This window comes from Citrus clementina, unplaced genomic scaffold (genome assembly GCF_000493195.1).
Source record: "Citrus clementina cultivar Clemenules unplaced genomic scaffold, Citrus_clementina_v1.0 scaffold_9, whole genome shotgun sequence".
In the NCBI taxonomy this organism is placed as follows: domain Eukaryota; kingdom Viridiplantae; phylum Streptophyta; class Magnoliopsida; order Sapindales; family Rutaceae; genus Citrus; species Citrus x clementina.
Window position 1 is genome coordinate 16,424,408 of NW_006261964.1, and position 20,246 is coordinate 16,444,653.

The window sequence follows — 20,246 nt, forward strand, 5'->3', positions numbered from 1 at the left end:
ATTTTATTCAGTATGCCAAACACATCCTAAAAATACTGGTTTTAAGACAATTTAAAATAAAAAAATTTAACATTTAGGGTCATTCTTTAGTGGAGTGACTAAAATTACGACATCAATACCGTAATAGATGTGAATCATTAGATTTAAATGAAAAATCTCCACTATTAATTCTAAAGAAATAGGTAATCAGTTACCCAAGTAGTAGATAATTATCTTTTTTTTTTAGTTTAAATTGCAGGTTATATGTACTACTCCTATATGTAATTTACAAAATTAACATGTTACTTGAAACTTAGTGTTGATTTATAAGTTTTATATTACATTTTTAGGTTTTTATTTTCTTACCACTATGAAGATTAGCTTAACACTCCAACATTAATTTATCGTTTTTTTCTTCAATTTACTACTTCTAAATCTGCATTACAAAATTTTTATTTTATTTTACAGTTGTTGCCAATTTACAATTCTTATATTATTTTTTTACAATACTGAAGATCAATTTACCACTGCAACAGTAATTTATTCATTTTTCCTTTAATTTACTACTCCTATATGTGATTTATAAAATTTTTGTTTCATTTCACATTTAATATCAATTTACAAGTCTTATTTCAGTTTTCTAAGTATTTGTTATTTCTACAATGCTGAAGAATAATTTACCACTCCAATATTAATTTACCCTATTTCCCTTTAATTTACCACTCCTATGCGTGGCTTACAAAAATTTTGTTTCATTTCACATTTAATGTTTATTTACAAGTCTTATGTCATTTTTCTGAGTATCTATTTCTTTTACAATCTATAAGATCAATATATCACTCAAAAATTAATTTATCCATTTTCTTTCAATTTACTATTGCTATGTGTGGTTTACAAAAACTTTTGTTTTATTTCACACTGAATGTCAATCTACAAGACTTATGTCATTTTTCTAAGTTTTTTTTTTTATACAATCTTGAAGACAAATTTTCCACTCCAACATTAGTTCACTCATTTTCACTTTAATTTACTCCTCTTATTTGTGGTTTACAAAATTTTTATTTCATTTCAAATTTAATATCATTTTAAAAATATTATGACATTTTTCTAATATTTTATTTTTTTTATACAATCATGAAGACTAATGTACTACTACAACATTAATTTTTCTCTTTTCTCTTTAATTTATAGCTACTGTGTGTATTTTACAAGATTTTTATTTTATTTCACACTTAATATTAATTTACAAGTCTTATGTCAATTTTTTAAGTTTTTCTAATAATTCTGAGGACCAATTTATCAGTCAAACATTAATTTACCCCTTTTTCCTTCAATTTACTACTTCTGTGTGTGGTTTATAAAATTTTTGTTTCATTTGATACTTAATGTCAATTTACAATCTTATTTCTTTTTTCTAAGCTTTTGATTGAGTGCTGGAGAATGGTACATTTATAAATGATAAAATTATCATTTTGCAATCTAAATCTTACTAATAATTTTACTTTTATGTATTTAAGTAATTTAAACTTTGATTGTGTGTGTTTTGTTATAATTTAAGTATTTCATATATTTCAGGAGTATTTTCGTAATTTCACGATTAATGAGAAATTGAACAAGAACAAATAGCATATTTGAGCTCATAATAGCTAAAAACCTTAGGAAGGGTGATGAGATTGAGGGCAAAACTGTCACAAACACATGAGTGAGGCATATTCAGATTCAAGTTCCCGTCGATACCCGTCACAAGAGCTTCAGCAAAGAAATTCAAGGAAGAGCTTAATGGGCTGATTCAAGTAACTTGGGCTCAATCAAATTTGTAGAGCCCTGTTGAAGGAATCGCACATGATAAATGTATAATTCAAGCTCTTGAAGTTTTCAAATAATCACTTCCTCGAAATAGGAAGTTGGCTTGCCTATTATGGTGGGAAAATATACTACTTTCCTTTTTGGATACTTTTCTGTTTCTTAAGGAGGCTAGTGGAGAAACAAATCAATTATTTCTCTTTTAATTGCTGAGTTTCCATTTTAATTGATGTAAGGCATTTAAGCCAAATTAGGATTCTGAATTAATTTAAATTCTTTTCTATTCACTTAGATTAGGATTCTGATTTGATTTAGATTCTTTCCTTATTTGCTTTAGATTAAGATTATGATTTGATTTTGGTTTTGCAATACTAACTAGGCAACTCAAGAGGGGGGATGAATTGAGATTCTAAAAATTTAAGCAGTTAAAACTTAATGCAATTTAAACAAAGCAACAAATTCGAAATAAACAAATTAATGTGTAATGAAAAATAGAGAGATAGCGTAATAAAGAGAGTAAACACATGATTTTTACGTAATTCGGTCAACAGTGCCTACGTCCATGCCTCCAAGCTCACTGGGCTTGACGATTTCACTAAGTGAGCCTCTAAGTCCCCAACAACTCTTAAAATTGACTTTCAAGGTGTCAATACACCTGTACAACAAGATATTGTCCCAAATCTTTTAACCCAAGTGTATTCCAACACTTACAATCACTCAAAAATAAAGATTACAAAAATGTTTCTCTCACACCACGTAAATGGTTGCAAATGAAAGCTTAAAGTGTGAATCATTGAAACAAAAACAAGTTTAAAGCTCAATAAGAATTGTATACTCAATAGCAAGCTCAATGATAACCATTGAATCTCTATTTGTTTGAATTTGATTGAACTATTTTATAGTTGGAGCTGAAAACTAATTATTGTTTACTTTTTGAGAATAATCAGATCACGGTTAACTGCTGTCGCATCACCATTTTGACTTGTTCAAAATGACTATTATACTTAGATTTTAAATAGTCAGTTAATCATTTGAAGTTATCGGTTAGTTGTTTATTTCCAAAAACCTGCAAAACAATTTTGGCTAATCGTTTGTGCTAAACGGTTCAAGGTTATAATCCATTCTTCTCTGGAATTTATCGATTAGCCATTTTCAATAAACGGTTCACTGTTATTTTCCGGAATCAACATTAAACAATTCTTTGCAGAAAATGATTTTCTGATTAAAGTTAACAGTTGTCCATTGATTAAAGTTAACAGAAAATTTTTAAAGATTTTGAGATTTCGAAAATTTTGAGATATATGCAATATGCAAACTTATTCTTCCCCTTCATCATAAAAAAAAAGTAAAAGATTACCATAAAAAAGAAACTTATCCTCCCCCTTCAAGTGAAAATACTAGCAGAACCTACCCCTAACATGAAACATCTCTTTAAAAATCAATAGCAAAATTTACACCCAAGAAATTAAACTCAACATCCAAGCCAACATCACGGTAAAATCAATGCCAAAATAACCATAATCATCCAAACATATATCTCAAGTAACAATAAAACAAAAACTATCCAACGTATAGAAAACACATGATCATCTAAAATGTAAGAATGTTGTGTGAAATTAAAAGATAGAGACAAATAAGAAACTATTGTTGAGGAGGAGATGAAGATGAAGAAGGTGGAATCTTGAGAGCTGTGAAGATATGCAGATGACCATCCAGAATCTACTACTGTTGATCAAGGATTTGCTGCTACTGAAGCTGAAATGTAGCAAGCTGGGTCTGAAGCTATTGCTGCTACTTGAAAAGAGTACGAACATCTCTAACTAATTATTGCATAAGATCATCTAAAGCTAGTGGATCCTCCGGAGCTAGGGGCTGGTCGGTATCCATTTCATGCTTCTCAGAATCAGATTCTGCTGGAGGCTATGATACGAATCCTTGATGTGGAAGTGGAGGTCTAGCTTGCAGTTTAAAATTTAAAATTAGGTAGCTGATCAGGAGAGTAAACGTCTTTAAGCATCCAGTTATCTTATGAAGCTAATAGGGTGTCTTGGTTTTTAGACGAGGGTATTTTGATCCACTTCCTATTCTTCCAATAAAAGCCTATACCTGTTATAGCTTTATCATTAATCCTCTTGGTCTTCAAATAAATCGAATCTCGAATAGGTACTTGGAAATTTCGCAGTATTTAAGAAATAATACTATCATAAGGGAGCAACCTATTATTAACCCCAAGAGTGCTTAACATATGCCTCAAAATAACAAAACCTAGTTTAATAGATCGGCTCCTAAGAAGACTATCTAGTAACCCGACATCCAATCTCGTCGCCTTATCTGAATGTCCCTTTCTAAAAGTGATAATATGTTGTAAGATAGTGTGAAAAATCCTAACTTATAACAGTAACAATTGAGAATGGAAGGGGAGAACGTAAATATCAGTTGTAAGGTCTCGACGCCTACAAATATTTCTAACACCACGATTATGAGCAAAATCGGCAAATGAGAGGGCCTTCCTAGATCTATAAATCTTGTGACCAGCATCCTGAGTTACTAGGATTTTGTTTGAATCCTGAACATCAAATTCTATTGGAACACCTCCTACATTAGTGATTATCCGATCTAGCCTATTTGTAGAAATTTTCATATTTGAGTAAAAGACACGAACTAGATTAGGATAAACCTGATCATCAATATCTAATGTTGACTCCTAAGGCAATAACATAGCTTTCATACAAATCCACATAGTAAGAATCAATTACCTTACGGCCCATAAAGCGGGTTTCGAAGCGTTTGGCCAGAGGAGATGTGGGAAAGTGAATCCTTTTGAATTCTGAAGTCTCCCTAGGTGATATTGGATTCCTATCGGGAATGAATTTCCTCTTGCGAGCAGCATGCGAAGACTCAACCATGGTTATAAATATGAAATTTGGGATTTTTAAGAAATGATGAGAATGGAAGAAATTCAACCGATTAAAATAAGTATGGATGGTAAAAAACGTGATTATGATGCTTAATTTGACTAAAAAGTTGTAATACCCCTATTCTCCCAAGGGTATTTAAGTCTTTTTAATTTTTAGTGATCCCTTTTACCCTAGTATAAATAGAACAAGATGTCCTTTCCATTATGAGAGCGGAGGAAGGAGAAGTCGGCTAAGATAAAAAAAGACTGAAAAGAGGGAGAGAGAGAGAGAAGGAGAGAGAAATGGAGAGAAAAGAGAGAAAAGAAAAGAAAAAAAGAAGTTAGTTCTATCATAGACAACACATGAGATCAAGTTGTTCTTGTTGGGAGAAGTTTTGGAGGTAAGTTTTAATTCTTGATTTTTATTAAATTGTTGTGGAGAAGCATGATTGCAATAGAAGTACAAACCTAAGATTTTACAGAAATATACTGACAGTGAATTATTATGAAAATCATAGTAATTTGTACAAATTAATTTTGATTCTGATTTTTGGGTATGTTAAACTAGACATCGTCTAGAATGGTTTGAAACTTGTTTCAAGTTAATTAGATAAGATTGCAATTAATTATGATTTTTCAAACTCAAGTCTGAAAACTTGGAAATTTCTAATTTCGGTGAATAACGTGAATTACAAAATTATTTTTACCATAGCTAGACTACTTAGAAAATTATGAAATTTGGATCAATGATTTTTATATATGTCTAGTATGATTCTGTAAATTTTCATGATGTTATGATAAAGCAATAAATTGTTTTGTATTTGTAAAGCAAGTGTGTTTAAAACATAAAATTGTTTGACAATATTGATGATGTCTGAAACGTCAATTATTTTTAATAGTTTTTGAAGGAATTATGTTATAAAATTTTTATCAATGAGCTTTTAATGTGTTATTATATGGTCTGTAAAATTGGAGAGTTTTCCAATGAGGGAATAATTGTTCATGTCCTTGAAGAGCTAACACAAATTGAGTAAAAAAGGATAAGGAGGCTTAACAAGCATCACTATTATAAAATCATGATATTCGGGTCTCAAACATCTTGCTAGCTGAAAATTTTTTCTAATTCATAAATGAGCTTTTTGATAGCTACAAGGCTATTATATAGCATTTCGAATCATTAAAAATATTCATTAGTTGAATTAAAACCTTTCTTTAAAGACAAAAGTCTATTTGTTAGATGTACTTCTCTTTCTTTGGTCATGGAAAATAATTGTTCTTTGAGGGAACTCTGCACTTGTTAAGCCGTTTTTGCTTTAACAATCATGCCAAGAACTTTCGTAATTATGTCCCGTAACTAGGAGGTTAGCAAGTTGTCGTTGTCATCCCATACTCCAACCTTTGATGAGCTTGGCGTGTGATGGTTGTTGAAGCCAGCAAAAATAAATATCTACTCTAAATAAATTGTGTATAGTGATTGAGTAGGGTTGTATCCATAGAGATCGGTAATTATTTAAATCCTTTTAAAATATAAAATGCAAAATGAGAGGTTTGTTGACAATAATAAAAATCAAATTAAAACAACAAGAGTACGAATTAAAATTGTAATTCAAATTGGAGAAAGTTCCGGTTGAAGGAATTAACTGAGCTTGATTTGACTACTGATCATTGATTCAAATATAAATCATTACTACTTATGAATAGACCGGTTATAGCTGCTGAGACCCTCCAATAACCAATTTCTCCTTAACTAGTCGATAACCAAGGTACGACCATTGGTTATTTCCCTAATCAATAGACAACTCTAGATACGATCATAGGATTTAATCAATTGACAGTCTGAAAAACCAGAGAGACCCAAATCCTAATCAACAAACGCATACGATGGTTCATTTAAATTAGATTGTTTATTCTCATAACACAACTCACCGCTATGCTATTTTTCATAAACATTAAAATCTTCATATGATGAATCATTTAATTGACAATATATTAAGTTGATAAATTAAATAGTGGCCAATTATCTAATTAACAAATATAATCATGACAATAATTTAAAGAATAAATAAATATCCAAAAAGTAATAAAACAATTAAAGCATAAGAAAGATCTCACAGTAGTGATGAATCAAAATTTCATTAACCTTCAGCCAGAAAAATAGGTTTAGTTCTTCATAGAGAGAATAGAAAAATTTAGATCTATGGTTTCTTTCTTTTTTCCAATCTCCTCTTTTTTCACAATAGATTCCTCCCTTAAATACTATCTCTCTCTTCTCTTCTAGAGTTCTATTTAAAATAAAATACTAATATCTGAAATATTAAATTCATAATTACAAAAATAACCAAAAATACAAAACATGTTAAACTAAAAACTACAGGTCCGTAGTTGACAGCACGCGCCCACACCTTATCAACAAAGTTCTTCTGACGCTCATAATTTCTCCAAGAGAACAATCATCCTTAAACATCATCTTGTAGCTCAATTTTAGCACCAATCAATAGAATTGCACCTACAAAAATAAAACACAAGTAAATCACTATTATTAAGTGCAAAACATCGATATTAAGGGAAGTAAACAATGCAAAACTAGTGCATAAATTGCACTATAACAAATTTCCCCACACCAAGATAATGCTTGTCCTCAAGCATATAACTCAAGACTAATCCCAAATCTCCACTCAATTCTCATCTCAACTCATCCAAAAACAATCTTAAGCAAGCATACCTCAAGAATTTAAGTCGATAAACATTCGAGAGACAAGGATTTTAAAGCATAGAATCTCATAAGCTAGAATAAAAACATTCAACCACCAAGAAGATCCATTCAAAATTCAAGTGCGACAAGATTTAATAGCCCTCTCAATGACTTCACTCCATGCACTCAAAGTGTTTAGGGTGTCATTTATGCACTCAAATCAAATCAAAGAATGCTATTACCATAAGCTTGCTTATATATCACATCTCAATCTAGAAAACATGAATTAAATGCAAAAATCTAAGGGTCTTAAAAAGTTTGTAATGGGGTTAAATGGGTTAAATGAAAAAGAAAGGTTTATGAAAGAAAAAGAGATCAAAATGTGAAGAATGATCTCATTGAATGAACCTTATGATATCAAAACACTTATTTCTACTCAAGTCGCTAAGAATGTAAACATTTTTTTCTCTTTTTTTTCGATTTTTTTTTGTGATGAACCACTTTGAGACACTAAAAATTTCAGAAGTACTTTTTTAATAAGCACGTGGGCACGCCTTATAAAAATTTTTCTTCAGGCCAAAATAAGTAAAAACATTATTTTTTTTTAAAAATCTGAATCAAAATTAAAAGAAGATATGACAAAAAACAAAATAAATAAATCATTTGGGTTGCCTCCCAAAAAGCACCTTTGTTTTATGTCTTTGGCTAGACACATTCATGCATCAATCTCCATAAATGGGACTCTCGAGAGCCACTTCCTCCACAATATTCACCAAAAAACCTTCATAAAAAGGTTTTAAGCGAGCACCATTAACTTTAAAAACTTTCTTAGAGGTCAGACTCCGAATCTCAATTGCACCATGAGGAAAAATATTAGTAACAATAAAAGGTCCTACCCAACGAGAACGTAATTTATCAGGAAAAAGTTTAAGCTTAGAATGAAAAAGAAGAACTTTTTGACCAACAGAGAACTCCTTTCTCAAAATCATTTTGTCATGAAATGTTTTCGTCTTTTCCTTGTAAAATCGCGAACTCTCATAGGATTAGTTTCTAATCTCCTCCAACTCTTGCAGCTGCAACTTCCTCTACTTTCCCGCTTCATCCATCCGCATATTGCATTTCTTAACCGCCCAGTATGCTCTGTGCTTAAGCTCTACAGGTAAATGACAAGGCTTACCAAATACTAAACGATAAGGAGACATACCTATGGGAGTTTTGTAAGCGGTGCGATACGCCCACAATGCATCATCTAATCGCAAACTCTAATCCTTTCGATTTGGACTAACTGTCTTTTCAAGAATTGATTTGATTTCTTTGTTTGATATCTCAGCTTGTCCACTTGTCTGTGGATGATAGGCGGTAGACACTCGGTGGGTAACATGATATCTTTTAAACAAAGCCTCCACCACTCGATTATAGAAATGAGTGCCTCTATCACTTATCACCGCTCTCGGTACACCAAACCTGGCAAAAATATTAGACTTGACAAAGTCTACAACTTTAGCATTGTCAGTCCGGGTGGCCTAGCCTCTACCCACTTAGAAATGTAATCCACTGCTAAAAGAATGTAAGCATTGCCAAAAGATGAGGGAAAAAGTCCCATAAAATCAATGCCCTACACATAGAATATTTCACACACAAGAATAGGGGTCAGTGGCATTTGATTTCTATGACGTAAATTACTAGTCTTTTGACAATTCTCACATGACTTACAAAACATGTATAAATCACGAAATAAAGTGGGCCAAAATAAACCACATTCTAACACCTTGGATGCTGTCCTTATGGGACCAAAATGACCACCACATGCATATGAGTGACAAAACAGAAGAATAGAAGGAATTTCAAACTCAGATATGCACCTTCTGATGACTTGGTTAGAGCAATGTTTCCACAAGTAAGGGTCATCCCAAAGATAGTATTTAGCATCGCTCTTAATTTTATCTTTTTGAACCATCGTCAGATCACTAGGTAGTGTTCTTGTAACTAAGTAATTGACAATGTCAGCGTACCAAGGAACCATACCTTGAGTTACAAAGATATGCTCATCTGGAAAATCATCCTTCAAAGGTGCTGCTTCTTCACTCGTGGTCAATCTACTAAGGTGGTCTGCAACTAAGTTTTCTACTCCTTTCTTGTCACAGATCTCCAAGTTGAACTCTTGAAGTAGTAGGATCCAGCGGATAAGTCTCGGTTTCGATTCCTTCTTGGCGAGTAAATATCTGAGAGTTGCATGGTCAGAAAAAACAATCACTTTAGTACCCAGTAAATATGAACGAAATTTTTCTAAAACCAAAACAATAGCTAAAAGTTCTTTTTCCGTTGTTGAGTAATTGCACTGAGCACTATGAAGTGTTCTTGATGCGTAATATATCATGTGAGCAGCTCTTCCAACCCTTTGTCTGAGAACAGCACCAACATTATAATTACTAGCGTCGCAAATTATCTCAAAAGGGAGGCTCCAGTCGGGTAGTTATATAATTGGAGCTGAAGTCAATAACTCCTTAAGCTTATTAAATGCTACCTTGCATGTTTCATTAAAATCAAATGTCATATCTTTCTGAAGAAGCTTGCATAAAGGCTGAGCTATTTTCGAAAAATGCTTGATAAATCATCTATAGAAACCTGCGTGACCAAGGAAAGAACGAACTTCCCGCACACATATGGGATGAGGTAAAGATTTAATAACATTTATCTTAGCTTTATCTCTACCTCAATTCCTCTAGTAGAGACTACACGATCCAAAATAATGCCTTGATCTACTATAAAATGACAGTTTTCATAATTCAAGACAAGGTTTGTTTCAATGCATCTTTCAAGCACTTTCTTCAGATTATAAAGACAATCATTGAAAGAATCAGCATAGACCGTAAAATCGTCCATAAATACCTCTATAGTGTTTTCTACATAGTCTGAAAAAATACTGACCATGCACCTCTGAAAAGTGGCGGGAACGTTACAAAGACTAAATGGCATACGTCGGTACGTAAAGATTCCAAAAGGACATGTGAAGGTAGTCTTCTCCTGATCCTCAGGCGCAACTTGTATTTGATGAAAACCTGAATAGCCATCAAGACAACAAAAGTGAGATTTTCCTACCAACCTTTCAAGCATCTGATCAATAAAAGGAATAGGAAAATGATCATTCATAGTGAGTGAATTAAGCTTTCTAAAATCAATACAAACCCTCCACCCATTCTGAACTTGGGTAGATACTAACTTACCATAAGAATTCTCAACAATTGTTATACCAGTTTTCTTCGGTACCACTTGTACCGGACTTACCAATTTGCTATCCGAAATTGGATAGATAATACCTGTATCAAGAAGTTTTAGAATTTCTTTCTTCACTACTTCCATTATGAGTGGATTCAAACGACGTTGAGCTTGAATAGAAGGTTTGGCATCTTCCTCCAATAATATTCTATGCACGCACGTGGACGGACTTATCCCTTTAATATCTACAATTGTCCACCCAATAACCTTTTTGTAATCCTTCAGCACTCTAATAAGCTTTTTTTCCTCTAAAGTACTAAGCTTTGAAGAGATGATCACTGGAAGTGTCTCATCATCTCCTAGAAACATGTACTTTGGATGACTCGGCAATGGTTTAAGCTCTATTTTCGGTGCCTGCAAAATAAATGGAAGAAGTTTTGCATGAGATGAAGGTAATTCAATATTAGACATATAATGAGTTAAAGTTCTCAAAGAATTTAATTCATAAATTGTCTCTAGCAATATAGAATTTAAAACAAACTCATTTTCATCATTTTGCAATCCTTTGAGGCCCAAACTGTGATTTAAAGCAGCTACCAATGAATCTTCAACATCTAAATAAAAAACTTCCTGCACTATAGGGTTAATAACATTCATAGAAAATACCGAATGTTCCTCACTAGGATATTTCATGGCATCATACATATTGAACTCTATAACCTCTTCATCAAACTCCATAGTGAGAGTCCCTTTATGTACATTCATTTTAGTTCTAGCAGTCTTAAGACAATGTCTTCCTAGTAAAATTAGGACATAATTAGAGGAGTTATCCTCTTCCATATCAAGTACATAAAAATCAGCAGGAAAAACCAACTTATTAACTTGTATTAAGACATCCTCTAATACCCCATTAGGATATGCATTAGACCTATCAGCTAGTTGAATTATCATGCATGTTTCTTTTAATGCACCAACATTCAAAGACGAATAAATAGAACGAGGCATGACATTAATAGAAGCTCCTAGATCTAACACAGCCTTCTCAACTCTAACACTACCAATTTTGCAAGGGACAGTAAACATACTTGGATCCTTGCACTTAGGAGGTAGTTTCTTTTGGAGAACTGCTGAAACATTCTCCCCCATGTGAACTCTTTCATCTTCTTTTAATTTTCTCTTGGAGGTGCACAGTTCCTTAAGGAATTTAGCATATTGAGTTATTTGTTTTATAGCATCTAATAAGGGAATATTTACCTTAACCTTGCGAAATATCTCAAGGATGTCTTTATCTTGTTCCTTCTTCTTGGATTTTACAAACCGGCTTGGAAAATGAGGAGGTATCACCACAGGTAGAGGTTTCGCTCTGGTGGGTTGCGCATCTTGAGATTTAGGCATCAATTCATTATTTTCAAGCTCATCTTCTACATGCTTTGTCACTTTCTTACTAGGCACTTGCAACTCCTTCCCACTTCAAAGGATGACAACACTAGCGTTTTGTTTTGGATTCACCTCAGATTGTGAAGGCTATCTCCCTGATACTTGAGACTCGAGACGACTCATTGTAGTCGCCAATTGACTCACTTGGCTCTCCAAATTCTGAATGCTTGTTGTAGTTGCCTGCTGAAATTGTTGAGTGTTAGTTGCAAGTGATTTAATAATTTCTTCAAGAGATATACCTGACTTGGAGTTTGACTGTGGAGGGGCTGGTTGTCTTGGTGGATACTGTTGTGGGAATCCTGACGGCCTAACTCCATAGCTGAAGTTGGGGTGATCCTTCCATCCCGGATTGTATGTTTGTGCATAAGGATCATACCTCCCCTGAGGCATGCCTGGAAATCCTCCAACTGTATTGGCTTGTTCAACGAGTTCTTCTTGAAGTGTAGGACACATATCAGTTAAATGACCCACATTGTAACAAATGCCATAAGTCTTCACCTGTTGCAAATTACCTATAACAAATTTTTCCACAAGAGAAGTAAGTTTATCTAAACGTTATTCAACAGAAGAAATATTTACCTCATTCACCTTCCTTGAAATGGGATCTTGCCTGCTGCCAAATTGTTGAGCATTGGCAGCAATATTTGAAATCAACTCCCTTGCTTGAGTAGGGGTCTTGTTCACCAACACACCTCTATTAGTAGCATCTATAATACTCCTATCCATTAATGACAGTCCTTTGTAAAAATATTGAATAAGAAGTTGATCAGAAATCTAATGTTGAGGACAACTGGCACACAATTGTTTGAATCGCTCCCAATACTCATACAAAGTCTCCCCAGGAAGTTGTCTGATCCTACAAATATCTTTTCTGATGTTGGCAGCTCTTGAAGCAGGAAAGTACTTCTTAAGGAACTACTTCTTTAAACCATTCCACGTTGTAATCGATCCAGGAGACAAGTAGTACAACCAGTCTTTAGTTAGCCCATTTAAAGAGAACGAAAAAGCACGCAGCTTAATTTGCTCTTCAGTCACGCCTTGTGGCCTCATACTTAAACACACAACATGAAACTCTTTGAGATGTTTATGAGGATCTTCACCTGCAAAACCATGAAACTTGGGTAATAAATGAATAAGACTAGACTTTAATTCAAAATTTACCTTCAAGTCTACATATTAAATGCAAAGTGGTTACTAATTCAAGTCTGGTTCAGCTAACTCTCTAAGAGTTCTTTCTACAGGTGCAACTCTATCCATCACTTGTTCTTTTGAATCGCTCGATGATTCAACTAAATTAGGCACTGTATTTGTTTCAGAAAGTGAAGGCGATGAGGATCATTGCTTAGCTCGCTTCGTCTGCTGTCTCAGTTGCCGAGCTGTCTTTTCAATTTCAAGGTCAAACGAAAGTGTACCTGTACGAGAAGAACGAACCATACACAAAGTAAAACGTAAAAATGATTAAATAAATGACACCAATCCTCGGCAACAGCGCTAAAATTTGATGGTTGTCGAAGCCAGCAAAAACAAATACCTACTCTAAATAAATTGTGTATAGTGATTGAGCAGGGTCGTGTCCACAGAGATCGGTAATTATTTAAATCATTTTAAAATGTAAAATGCAAAATGGGAGGTTTGTTGACAATAATAAAAATCAAATTAAAGTAACAAGAGTGCGAATTAAAATTATAATTCAAATTGGAGAAAGCTCTGGTTGAAGGAATTAACTCAGCTTGATTTGACTACTGATCATTGATTCAAATATAAATCATTACTACTCATGAATAGACAGGTTATAGCTACTGAGACCCTCTAATAGCCAATCTCTCCTTAACTAGTCGATAACCAAGGTACGACTGTTAGTTATTTCCCTAATCAATAGACAACCCTAGATACGATCATAAGATTTAATCAATTGACAGCCTGAAAAACCAGAGAGACTCAAATCCTAATCAACAAACGCATACGATGGTTCATTTAAATTAGATTGTTTATTCTCATAACACTACCCATTGCTATGCTATTTGTCACAAACATTAAAATCTTCATACGATGAATCCTTTAATTGACAATAGATTAAGTTGATAAATTAAATAGTAGCCAATTATCTAATTAACAAATATAATCATGACAATAATTTAGAGACTAAACAAATATCCAAAAAGTAATAAAATAATTAAAGCATAAGAAAGATCTCACAGTAGTGATGAATCAAAACTTCATTAACCTTCAACCAGAAAAATAGGTTTAGTTCTTCATAGAGAGAAGAGAAAAATTTAGATCTAGGGTTTAATTCTTTTTTCCAATCTCCTTTTTTTTCACAATAAATTCCTCCCTTAAATACTCTCTCTTCTCTTCTCTTCTAGAGTTCTATTTAAAATAAAATACTAATATCTGAAATATTAAATTCATAATTACAAAAATAACAAAAAATACAAAACATGTTAAACTAAAAACTACAGGTCCGTAGTTGATAGCACGCGCCCACGCCTTATCAACAAAGTTCTTCTGACGCTCATAATTTCTCCAAGAGAACAATCATCCTTAAACATCATCTTGTAGCTTAATTTTAGCACCAATCAATAGAATTGCACCTACAAAAATAAAACACAAGTAAATCACTATTATTAAGTGCAAAACATCGATATTAAGGGAAGTAAACAATGCAAAACTAGTGCATAAATTGCACTATAACAAATTCCCCCCACCAAGATAATGCTTGTCCTCAAGCATATAAATCAAGACGAATCCCAAATCTCCACTCAATTCTCATATCAACTCATTCAAAAACAATCTTAAGCAAGCATACCTCAGGAATTTAAGTCGATAAACATTTGGGACCACTACAGTAAGTAATTAGATGTATTGAGTTTGATCAAAATAAAAGTAGAACTTTGGCAAAAACTTTAAATGCTAAGAATAGGTTCTGTGGTGGCCATGGCTTTTGATTTTTAAAGCTCTAATACCATAAAGAGAATAATAATTGTAATGACTTTTAATGATTATTAATAGTTTGTACAAACCCATATGTGTAGAAATAGGTAATGACATAAAAAGTAGTTTATAAAAGAATGCTTGAAAATAAAAATATTACAATGCGGTTACAACTAAGGCTTTTGATTTGTAACTAATATCTTGGATTCTTTGGATCTTTGGATCTCCTTGATAATGCTTTACAAACTGCAAGATTTTCTCCTTGAATAACTTGATAATCACTAGTTTGACAATTGATCCTTTCCTTATCAAATATTCTTGCCATGCCACAATAAAGACTGGGAAATTAATGTGTCTAACGGACAAAACAAAGAAGCATAATTAGATGCGCCTGCACACAAATCGGGGTTCCCTTTATATGAAATACTAGATAACCTCCTTGATGGTGATTTCATTGAGTTGCAAGGATGCATGTAGATGGTTGGACAAGTGCGGCCATTTAAGCGTCTCGCGAGAAGAGACCTAGGCTAAATAAACTAAAAGACTCCGTCAGAGGTCAACTTGTAGATTACGTTAAGAAAATCAGGATGCAAACTTGATTCACTAACAATCATTTGGCAATCCAAGCGTGTGAAATTCTTTCTTTTTTTTTTAACAAAAACCTCTAAAAATTCAGACCAAGTAATTGTATTTTTCTCTCTTTATCACTATACTAAGGTTGATACTCTTAGAGATTTTTTTCTTTTTGATTTTCTAAAAAGATTTTCTAATTAAGGTAGTAGTAACTAAACCACGCAATTGTGGTATAAATTTTTTCAGAAAACCAGAAAACTGACTTGAGCATCGGAGGGTAAATGCTAAAACATTAACGCCATAAAAATCTCTAGTGTCTCTTAATTGCTTTCTACGAGTGCAGCAATCTTTTGAAAAAGTGCTCGTGGTCGTTCATATCCACTTAAGCAAAAAGATGTAAGTCAAAATTATCTCTCCAGCTAAAACAAATTTAAGTGTTGGCGCGGCCATCTGGTTGATAACTCTAGGAAATGAGAGTTATTACATCTATTCTAGACTTGAATAAAGGCCATTTAGAAAGCAAATAATGTATTTTGATTACATTTTGGTGAACTTTTGCATAAACATTCATTTTAGTTGAGTCTTAATAAGTTTTGCTTGAATCATAGTAATTTGTGCTAAAAACCGGTTTTAATTTGTAGGTTTTAAATTCATAAAAGGATGCGGAGACATTAGATGAGAAAGAGGGGGAAAGAAGATGATCACAAAAGAAGGAAAGCACAATCGGAAATGACACAAGTGCTATTGCGGATGTTAGAGCAACCAATGCTGCAGCAATCTGGGAGAAACGCGGGAGAAAATATAGGCGCGGGTCAGCAATTAAATTACAATCTGCATGTTTTCTAATTAAAACACGGGCACGCGCATGGGCGTTGGTTTGGAAAACCTAATTTGGAAATATATAAAGGAGGCATGCACCACATGGAAGCGGCGGTGGAATTAACATTAAAAAATAATTAAAAAGGCAAGAAGAAGATCAAGATTAAGGAGGGCTATTCAGCATCATTGAAGCACCGAAGAGGATCCTTAGACTTTCATCGTGCTCAACTCATATTATCTTTCTTCCTTTGATTGATTGGATGTATTCTGCGATCAGTATTTTTATGTTTATTTTTCTCATTCAGAATATGAACTGAATTTACTTGTAGTTGAGTGACAAATAATCCAATGGGTTCTTGACTGTTCTTATATGATGTTCTGATAATGCTGTAGCATTATACTCTAATAGTTTTTATGATATAATTGTTATTTCGGTTGACCACCCATTTAATAGTTTCAGTTAAGATAGAGCAGCAAAATGGCATGTCTTAGCGGACATTATTAGAGTATTACTTGTTCTTAAATTGAGTTTCCTGGATTAGGTTATCTTAAATCCCATAAGGGCAATGCTTGAAATTAAGATTTGTGATATCCTAGACATAGGTGTTCACCTTGTAGGGTAGAGAGATTAAAGATCATAAAGCCATACATTAAATTTATGAGCAACTGTTCATTGTTAGTAGATTTAAAGGTATGAGATTTCCAACATACGATAGCTGTGGATACAGATTTGTTCTACCCAGTGCTGCAGCACTTATCATAACAACCAGTGCTAATTCGGTAATCAACAGTCACCCCATTAGGAGAGTTTGATCATTCAACTACTATATTCTCAATTGAACCTTGGACACATTTAATTAATTTTATTTTATTTCGATATTGGTTTAATTCCCATCTCTCACAATTATTATTTACGATAGAATTATTTGGCAATTGTTTGTTTCGGTCTTTAGTTGACGTGCATTATTGTAATTGCTTTAACATTTTGAGTAACATCAATCCCTGTGGAGACGATCTTGAACACTCATCACTTTATTACTTGTTATGTATACTTGCACATTGGCATTGATAATAATTGATTATACAAATCAATCAACAAGTTTTTGGCGCCGTTGCTGGGGATTGATTGTTTATTTTTGGAGTGTGAAGTGAATTGCGATAGCACCATACTTAACTCAATTCATTCTATTGATTGGCAGATCAATATGTGCATGCACAAAAATAAATCTGAGGTATTCCAATTCGATTGTGAGATTGAATTCGATTGTGAAAGGACTATCAGGAGATTGCGAAGAGAACAAAGAAATTCAAAGACTGCTTCAGGCATGAATAACTTGCAAGATGAGGGAAATTTGAACCCTCACAGACCTTTACAACCAGCAAACATTCAAGAAAAGCAGAATGAATGTGCTAACGGGAGACAGCCAGGAAATAACAATATTATTTACATGGCAGACGACAGGGACCGAGCTATACGAGATTATGCTGTGCTAACTCCTCAAGTTGTCCATCCTGGCATCATCAGACCTGAAGTAGATGTTGCAAACTTTGAGTTAAAACCAGTGATGTTTTAAATGTTGCATACAATTGGGCAATTCAATGGACTGCCAAATGAAGATCCTCATCTCCATCTTAAATTGTTCTTGGAAGTAAATGATACTTTCAAAATTGCTGGAGCAACGCAAGATGCCTTAAGGCTGAGGCTTTTTCCTTATTCCTTAAGGGATCGAGCAAGAGCATGGTTAAATTCATTACCATCTGATTCCATCACTACATGTAATGAATTGGCTGATAAATTCCTAATGAAATATTTCTCACCGACAAAGAATGCGAATTTACGGAATGAGATTACCTCATTCCATCAAATTGAAGATGAAAGTTTGTACGAGGCTTGGGAAAGGTTCAAGGAATTGCTCAGAAGGTGTCCTCATCATGGTATTCCTTGTTGCATTCAATTGGAAACTTTCTACAATGGGTTGAATCCGAGTACAAGGTTAATGGTGGATGCTTCAGCAAATGGAGCTCTATTATCCAAATCCTATACTGAAGCTTATGAGATTTTGGAGAGAATTGCCAATAATAACTACCAGTGGCCTTTAGCTAGGCAACCAGTAGCAAGAGGATCAGCAGGGGTACATAGTATTGATGCAATTACAGCCTTATCAGCTCAAGTAACTTCATTGACTAACATGGTAAAAGCCATGACAGCTGCTCCAACAACAGTAAAGCAAGTTACTGAACTTTTTTGTGTTTATTGTGGTGAAGATCATGATTTTGATAATTGTCCTGGAAATCCAGCCTCAGTAAATTATGTGGGTAACTTTAATCGACAACCTCAGAACAACCCATATTCAAATAATTACAATCCAGGCTGGAAATAACACCCAAATTTCTCATGGAGCAATCAGAATCGAAATGCTCCAGCATTGAATGGACTAAGTAGAAACACACAACCACAACCACCTGGTTTTCATCAACAAAGTCAAGGGCAAAAGCATATCAGTTAGGATCCAATCACTTCATTGGAAGTATTAATCAAGAAGTACATTGTAAAGAATGAAGCAATTGTGCAGAGTCAAGCTGTGTCCTTGAGAAACCTTGAGAACCAAATGGGACAATTAGCTACAACAATGAGCAGCAGAACTCAAGGAAGCTTACCTAACAACACAGAAGATCATAGGAGAGAGAGCAAAGAACACTGTAAAGTGATTAGTCTGAGATCTGGAAAGCATGTTGATATCCCAGTTGAGGTGACCAAAAATGGGATGGAAGGCATTTCAGCTCAAAAACCAACTTAAAAGGGAAGCATGTTACAGCAGACTCCCCATCAAGACACTGATGCAAGGGACCCAGCTACAGCAACTGCAAAAGAAAATCAACCAGATCTTGCTGAAAAAGAAGTTACAACACTAGTAGCCACAACCTGCACTAACTTAAACAAACAGAGTTTGGTACCTTCTGAATCTAACAAGCAGTTTAAACATCCACCACCCTTCCCTCAAAGGTTCCATAAACAAAAACAAGACAAATAGTTCAGCAAATTCCTAGAAGTGTTGAAGCAACTGCACATAAACATACTTTTTGTGGAAGCTTTGGAGCAAATGCCAAATTATGTAAAATTTTTAAAAGATATCTTGGCACGAAAAAGAAGGCTGGGAGAGTTTGAAACTGTTGCTCTAACACAGGAAGGCAGCCATATGCTTCAGAGTAAAATTCCCACAAAATTGAAAGATCCAGGGAGTTTTACAATACCCTGCTCTATAGGGAATAAGTATGCTGGCAGAGCACTTTGTGATTTGGGAGCTAGTATCAACTTGATGCCATTATCTGTATTTAAGCAGCTTGGAGTAGGGGAGGGCAGACCAACAACTGTCACTCTGCAATTAGCTGACAGATCCCATGCATATCCTGAAAGAAAGATAGAGGATGTACTGGTGAAGGTTGACAAATTCATTTTTCCAGTGGATTTAATTGTGCTGGACTTTGAAGCTGACAAAGAGGTACCCATTATACTTGGCAGACCTTTTCTAGCAACTGGAAAGACTTTGATAGATGTGTAGAAATGAGAGCTGACCATGAGAGTGAATGATCAGCAAGTCACATTCAATGTACTAGAGGCTATGAGAAACCTTGATGAAATAGAAAATTGTAATTTCCTAAGTGTAGTGGATCTTGTTGTAGCAAACAGACTGGACAGATGCTATAGTAATATACTTAACAAAGTCACCACCTTTGAGGAGGTTGAAGAGGAAGATGTTGCAGCAATTCAAACAGATTAGATGGACAAACTGCAATCTAATGGGCACAACAAGGTTATTGAACACCTGAATCTTTCAGACAGGGAAGTAAAAACAACTTTGCCATCTATTGAATTACCCCATAGTTTTGAATTAAAACTGT

General features: G+C 33.9%; 2 non-coding genes across 2 annotated transcripts; one reads left to right on the plus strand and one right to left on the minus strand.

Annotated features, from left to right (window-relative positions):
* Window positions 1-12,795: 12,795 nt before the first annotated feature.
* LOC112101653 lies at window positions 12,796-12,902 on the plus strand. The gene has a single exon (XR_002907669.1). It is a non-coding gene; the product is annotated as a small nucleolar RNA R71 (small nucleolar RNA).
* A 5,275-nt stretch (window positions 12,903-18,177) lies between these two features.
* LOC112101601 lies at window positions 18,178-18,285 on the minus strand. Its single transcript, XR_002907629.1, has one exon. It is a non-coding gene; the product is annotated as a small nucleolar RNA R71 (small nucleolar RNA).
* Window positions 18,286-20,246: the final 1,961 nt, after the last annotated feature.